This window comes from Procambarus clarkii, chromosome 36 (genome assembly GCF_040958095.1).
Source record: "Procambarus clarkii isolate CNS0578487 chromosome 36, FALCON_Pclarkii_2.0, whole genome shotgun sequence".
NCBI classification, from domain to species: domain Eukaryota; kingdom Metazoa; phylum Arthropoda; class Malacostraca; order Decapoda; family Cambaridae; genus Procambarus; species Procambarus clarkii.
This window is the reverse complement of record NC_091185.1, coordinates 22,432,565-22,439,692: the sequence shown is the minus strand read 5'-3', so window position 1 is coordinate 22,439,692 and position 7,128 is coordinate 22,432,565.

Genomic DNA, 7,128 nt, shown 5'->3' with positions numbered 1-7,128 from the left:
CATTACGAGTCCTGCGCGCTGTCCACCAGGCTACCAAGCCCCCAATGTGGCCCCACCTGTGTCCCATTGTTCGTGTTCCACCAGTCCTAAAGGGTTTGTCTTTGTCCAACCTATCAACTTCCATGAGAATTTTGTAGGTGGTTATCATGTCTCCCCTTACTCTTGTGTTTTCCAGGGATGAGAGGTTGAACTCCCTTAGCCTTTCCTCGTAGCTCATACCTATCAGTTCCGGTACTAGTCTGGTAGCATACCTCTGATTCTTCTCTAACTTTGTTTTGTATTTAGCTAGGTTTGTACTCCAGGCTGGAGCCGCATACTTCAGGATTGGTCTTACATAAGTGGTATATAAGGTCCTGAACGATTCATTACACACGTTTCTAAAGGCAGTTCATATGTTAGCCAGTCTAGCATATACCGCTGATGATATCCTTTTGATGTGGGCCTCTGGGAACAGGTTCGATATGATATCAACCCCCAGATCTTTCCTCTCTATTTGACTATTGCAGGATATCACCTCCCAGATGATACACTGTGTTTAGCCTTCTGCTCCCTTCGCCAAATTTCATTACTTTATACTTTTCTGAGTTGAACTTTAGTAGCCGTTTTCTAGACCATTCCACCAGTTTGTCCAGGTCGTCCTGTAGTCTCTGTATATCTTCATCTCTCTTGATTGTTCTCATAATTTTTGAACTTACTGGATCCTGTAGCCTCTCCGAGGCACAAACCAGGGTTTTACTCAAATCCCCCCTGCACCCTAGCTATGTCAATGGGCCGTTCTCCCTCTTCGCCCTTACATCATTAAGTTCAGTAAGTTCAGTAGAACTTCGGTTTCAATTCTTTTAACCCTGTCGTAGCTCAGTCGATTAAGGCAGTGTCTGGGATGCTCCCGGACGCAGGTTCGAATCCTCGTCACGGTCCTTGTGGATTTGTTCATTAGTTCCTCTTATGTTGTCTCTGAATCCGTTGCAGCCTGGAATTCCCATCTCTAGAAAGCTCCAGTCCTTCCTTATCAGCAGGGGCCACTCCTCCTCCTCTACCTTCCCTCTCTTTCCTTACTATATAATAGTTCTTTGGAAATACAGCATTTGTTATGACCCCTGAAAATTTTGTTTCTGTGAGTCCTATTACATCTAGGTTTTCTTCCTGTGCTCTTTCTGCCAGTTCACTTGCTTTGTTGGTAATCCCATCGATGCTTGAGCACATTACCTTGAAGCTCGCTTTCCTATATCCATTTCACCCACCCTTCCCACTAATGTAGGAAGCTGTTCCATGGGCATTGCTACTTGGGTAGGCTCATCCTCCTGTGGGGTAATTACCAGGGGCAGGGGGGGGGGTAGATTGGGGTGGGAGGTGGGATTAGAAATTGCTCAGGCCTGCTTGGGACAGGAAGAATTCCTAGGGTTGAAGGGGCAGGGAGTGCTCGAGGTTGGAGCAGGGGGTCCTCGGGGCAAAGGTTCATCCTCCTGTGGTGTAGTTAACAGGGTTTTTTAGGGAGGGTGGGGTGGGGGGATGGAGGACTTAGAGTATGTCTGGGCCTGCTTGGGGCTGGAAGAAGACCAGGGGATGGGAAGGCAGGGGGGGTATTCGGGGTAGGAAGTGAGGAAGGGAGGGTGGATTTGGGTGGTATGGTGGGTATTGTGTATGAGTTGGGGGGTGTTGCACTTCTCTCTGCAGTTCCCGAATTACTGGATTGGGGATCCCCACTCCCCCTCTGGGATTGCTGGGTTGGAGGTTGAGGTTCCCTGACTCCCTTCCCTCAACCGGACCTTTTCCTTGCATCTGATGCCTGTATTATCTCCTCCCTGGTTATGTCCCTCTGATGGAATACCTTTCCATAATTCATTACATATTTCCGTTTGCTCCTCTGTACTTGGATATCCTCTTTGATGGACTCGTTTCTGAGTACTACCTTGATCAATCAATCTTTGTTTTCGTTTTACTGACTAATCCCAAAAAAACTTTTCTAAGTCTTTCTCAGCCCCTTCCATTCCTTAAGTATCCATGACACTATATCTTTGTCCTTATCCTCCCATTCTCCCCTTGTGAAGCCTTCTTGTTCCCTAATACCTTCCACTACTACAGCTCTTTTCCTTTCCATTAGCTGGCTCGTGCATCTAGCAGCCTCCTGATAGGTTATTGCTTTCATTACAACTTTCTTAACTGTGGACATGGCTTCTGGGCACGTCTTCAGCACATCAGCAAAGTGGCATCCATTGTAGTGGGTCCTTGCCATTGTTACATCCCCTGTTATTTGGGGGTTGGTTGCCTGGGAGCCAGAGTGTGGGGAGATCTTATTTTTATTTTTTTTTATCTTCTCCTGTGCTGTTCTTAGTTCCTTCTGCAGTTTACTTATGGTTTCCCTCATGTGTTTCAATTCCTCACTGATTCCTCTCCTTGCACGAGCAGTCATCTCCATGTATGACTCGCCCTGTTCCTCTCCTCCACCTGTGTTTTGGTTTCCTACCATCCTGCTTGATCTCTTTTTGTTCCCTAGGGTTAGTGTTAGTCGATACTAACACTAGTGTGTGTATGTGCATGCGCACATGTGTGTGGTGTATATGTGCATGTGCGTGTGCGTGTGTGCAAGTGCATGGGTGTGTGGTGTATATGTGCATGTGTGTGCGTGTGTGCATGTGCATGTGTATTCACCCAGTTGTACTCACTTAATTGTGTCTGCATCATCGAGCATTGACTCTTGGATTCCGCCTTTCGAGCATCGGTTGTTTACAGCAGTGACTATGGTCCTATTTCCCTATCATACCTAGTTTTAAAATTATGAGTAGTATTTACTTCCACAACCTGTTCCTTAAGTGCATTCCTTTTTCCCATTACTCTCACGCTAAAAGAAAACTTCCTAACATCTCTGTGACACATCTGGGTTTCCAGCTTCCATCCATGTCCCCTCGTTCTGTTACTATTCCGTGTGAACATTTCGTCTATGTCCACTCTGTCAATCCCCCCTGAGTATTTTATACGTTCCTATCATGTCCCCCCTCTTCCTCCTTCTTTCTAGTGTCGTAAGGCACAGTTTCCTCAGGCGCTCCTCATACCCCATCCCTCGTAGCTCTGGGACTAGTCATGTTGCAAACCTCTGAACCTTTTCTAGTTTCCTTATATGCTTCTTCAGATGGGGACTCCATGATGAGGCAGCATACTCTAAGACTGGCCTCACGTAGGCAGTGTAAAGCGCCCTAAATTCCTCCTTACTTAGGTTTCTGAAGGATGTTCTAACTTTTGCCAGTGTAGAGTACGCTGCTGTCGTTATCCTATTTATATTTGCTTCAGAAGACAGATTAGGTGTTACGTCCACGACCAGGTCTCTTTCACGCGTCGTCACAGGTAGGCAGTTCCCCTTCATTGTGTACTGTCTTTTTGGTCTCCTATCTCCTAGTCCCATTTCCATAACTTTACATTTGCTCGTGTTGAATTTCAGTAGCCATTTCTCTGATCATCTCCGCATCCTGCTCAGGTCCTCTTGGAGGATCCTGCAATCCTCATCTGCCACAACTCTTCTCATCAACTTTGCGTCATCTGCGAACATTGACATGTAGGACTCTACTCCTGTAAACATGTCGTTAGCATTTACTAGAAATAGAATTGGTTCCACTACCGATCCTTGTGGTACTCCACTCGTTACTTTTCGCCAGTCCAACTTCTCGCCCCTTACCGTAACTCTTTGGCTTCTTCCTGTTAGGTAGTTCCTTATCCATGCTAGGACCTTTCCCCCCACCCCCGCCTGCCTCTCGAGCTTGGACAGCAGTCTCATGTGCTGTACTGTATCAAAGACTATTTGGCAGTCCAGAAATATGCAGTCTGCCCAACCATCTCTGTCCTGTCTTATCCTCGTTATTTTATCATTGAATTCCAAATGATTTGTTAGGCACGATTTCCATTTCCAGAACCCATGTTGATGTTTGTTCACAAACCTAACGTTCTCCAGGTGTGCAACCAGTCGTAGCCTAAATATTATTTCCAGTATTTTACAGGGGATTCTTGTCAGTGATACAGGTCTACAGTTAAGTGCCTCCTCCTTATCGCCTTTTTTGAAAATCGGTACGACATTTGCCTTCTTCCAGCAACTAGGCAATTCTCCCGACATAAGTGACTCATTAAAGATCATTGCCAGAGGCATGCTGAGGGCCTGCGCTGCTTCTTTCAGTATCCACGGTGATACTTTGTCTGGTCCAACTGTTTTAGTTGCATCCAGTGTTGTCAACTGTTTCATTACCTCCCCTGCTGTCACCTCTATATCTGATAGTCTTTCATCTAGGGTAATCCCTTCTAACAATGGGAGCTGCTCAGGCTCGGTAGTGAACACTCCATGGAAACTGGCATTCAGTGCCTATTAGATTTTCTTGTCACTTTCAGTATATGCCCCCTCTCTTTTCCTTAGTCTTGTCACTTGGTCGTTCACCGACATTTTTCTTCTTATATGGCTGTGTAGTAACTTAGGTTGCTTCTTCGCTTTGATCGCCAAAACCGTTCTCATAGTCCCTTTCCGATGTTCGTCTTATGTTAATGTAATCGTTCTTAGCTCTGTTGCATCTGATCCTGTTGTCCTCTGTTCTTTGTCTTCTGTACTTCCTTTCACTCCCGCCTGCTGGCCATTTTTGCTTCCTGACACTGTCTATTAAACCATGGGTTATTATATTCCCTCTTATTTTTTCCCTTTACTGTTGGTATAAATATCTCTTCAGCCTCCTGGCATTTCAGTATGACTAGGTCCATCATATCTTGGACTGTTTTTCCTCTAATTTCTTCCTCCCACTGCACTTCACCCAGATACTCCCTTATCCTCCTATATTCCCCTTTCCTATAGTCAACTCTCCTTTCCCAGACCTCTTGTCCCATGGTCACAAGTTTGAATTCCATCATGTAGTCAAAGACAAGGACACAATGGTCGCTGGCCTCTAGAGGTATTTCATGCTCCAAATTCTCGATGTCTTCTACGTTCTGGGTGAAAATCAGGTCTAATAGGCTCAGTGCATCTCCTCCTCTTTCCCTTGTTTCTTCCTTCACATGTTGTGTTAGGAAATTCCTGTCTATAACATCTACTAACTTTGCTCCCCACGTTTCGTCCCCTCCATGGGGATTCCTTGATTTCCAATTTATCTCTCAATGATTCTGGTCCCCCATGACCAGCAGCTTCGCTCTCATTCTGTAGGCTAGTGTTGCTGCCTTCTGCAGTTCATCTATGCATGCCTTGTTGTTGTCATCATACTCTTGCCTGGGTCTTCTACTGTTTTGAGGGGGTATTGTAGATGGCAAAGATCACAATGTTCCTCCCATCTGCTGTCAAAGTTCCATGTATGAAGGTTGTGCTCTCATTGGTAACCGGATTTCCCAGGTCTTCAAACTTCCATTTCCGCTTTATTAGGAGTGCCACTCCCTCTCCCTGTCTCTGTGTCCTCTCTTTTCTTATCATCTGGTAGCCCTCTGGAAAGATTGAATTTGAGATCATGTCATTTATTTTAGTTTCCACAATTGCAACTAGGCCAGGATCTGCCTCACTCACTCTTTCTTTTATCTCTTCTGCTTTATTAGATACCCCATCAGCATTGGTGTACTAAACCTTGAGATTCTTCATGGAAACTCTTGTACCAGAGTTCGCACTTTCTCTGGGGGTCTGGGGAGATCTGGGGGGTGTCTGGAGGGTGAATGGGGGCTGTGGGGGATCCGGGGGGGTCTAGGAATCCGGGGGTTCTGGGGGATCCGGGGGGTGAAAGGGGTCGGGAGGGGTGCTTGGGAGGCGAATGGGGGCTGGGCATCTAGGAAGGTAAGTATTTGGAACTCAGGGGTAGGTGTGGGCATTGGGTCAGAAGGGGAGAATAGGGAACTGGAGGAAGAGGTAGGGGGGTCCCCAGTCCCCCATTGTGTGCGTGTGTGTGTGTGTGTGTGTGTGTGTGTGTGTGTGTGTGTGTGTGTGTGTGTGTGTGTGTGTGTGTGTACTCACCTAGTTGTACTCACCTAGTTGTGTCTGCAGGATCGAGCATTGACTCTTGGATCCCGCCTTTCGAGCATCGGTTGTTTACAGCAATGACTCCTGTCCCATTTCCCTATCATACCTGGTTTTAAAATTATGAATAGCATTTGCTTCCACAACCTGTTCCTGAAGTGCATTCCATTTTCCCACTACTCTCACGCTAAAAGAAAACTTCCTAACATCTCTGTGACTCATCTGAGTTTCAAGCTTCCATCCATGTCCCCTCGTTCTGTTACTATTCCGTGTGAACATTTCGTCTATGTCCACCCTGTCAATCCCTCTGAGTATCTTATACGTTCCTATCATGTCCCCCCTCTCCCTTCTTCTTTCTAGTGTCGTAAGGCACAGGTGTTTGAGTGTATTCACCAAGTTGTTTTCACCTAGTTGTGTTTGCGGGGGTTGAGCTTTGCTCTTTCGGCCTGCCTCTCAACTGTCAATGAACTGTTTACTAACTACTATTTTTTTCACACACACACACACACACACACGCACACATGGAAGCAGTCCGTGACAGCTGACTAACTCCCAGGTACTTATTTACTGCTAGGTAACAGGAGTATTCAGGGTGAAAGAAACTTTGCCCATTGGTTTCTGCCTGGTGCGGAAATCGAACCCTCGCCATAGAATTACGAGTCCTGCGCGCTATCCACCAGGCTACCAGGCCCGTGTGTGTGTGTGTAATTACCTAAGTGTAATTACCAAAGTGTAGTTACAGGATGAGAGCTACGCTCGTGGTGTCCCGTCTTCCCAGCACTCTTTGTCATATAATGCTTTGGAACTACTGACGGCCTTGGCCTCCACCACCTTCTCACCTTACTTGTTCCAACCGTCTACCACTCAGTTTGCGAAAGGGAATTTTCTTATATTTCTTCGGCATCTGTGTTTAGCTAGTTTATATCTATGACCTCTTGTTCTTAAAGTTCCAGGTCTCATCTTCCCTATCGATTTTATCAATTCCTGTTATATTTTGTATGTAGTGATCATATCACCTCTTTTTCTTCTGTCTTCTAGTTTTGGCATATTTAATGCCTCTAACCACTCCTCGTAGCTCTTGCTCTTCAGTTCTGGGAGCCACTTAGTAGCATGTCTTTGCACCTTTTCCAGTTTCTTGATGTGTTTCTTAAGATATGGGCACCCCACAACCG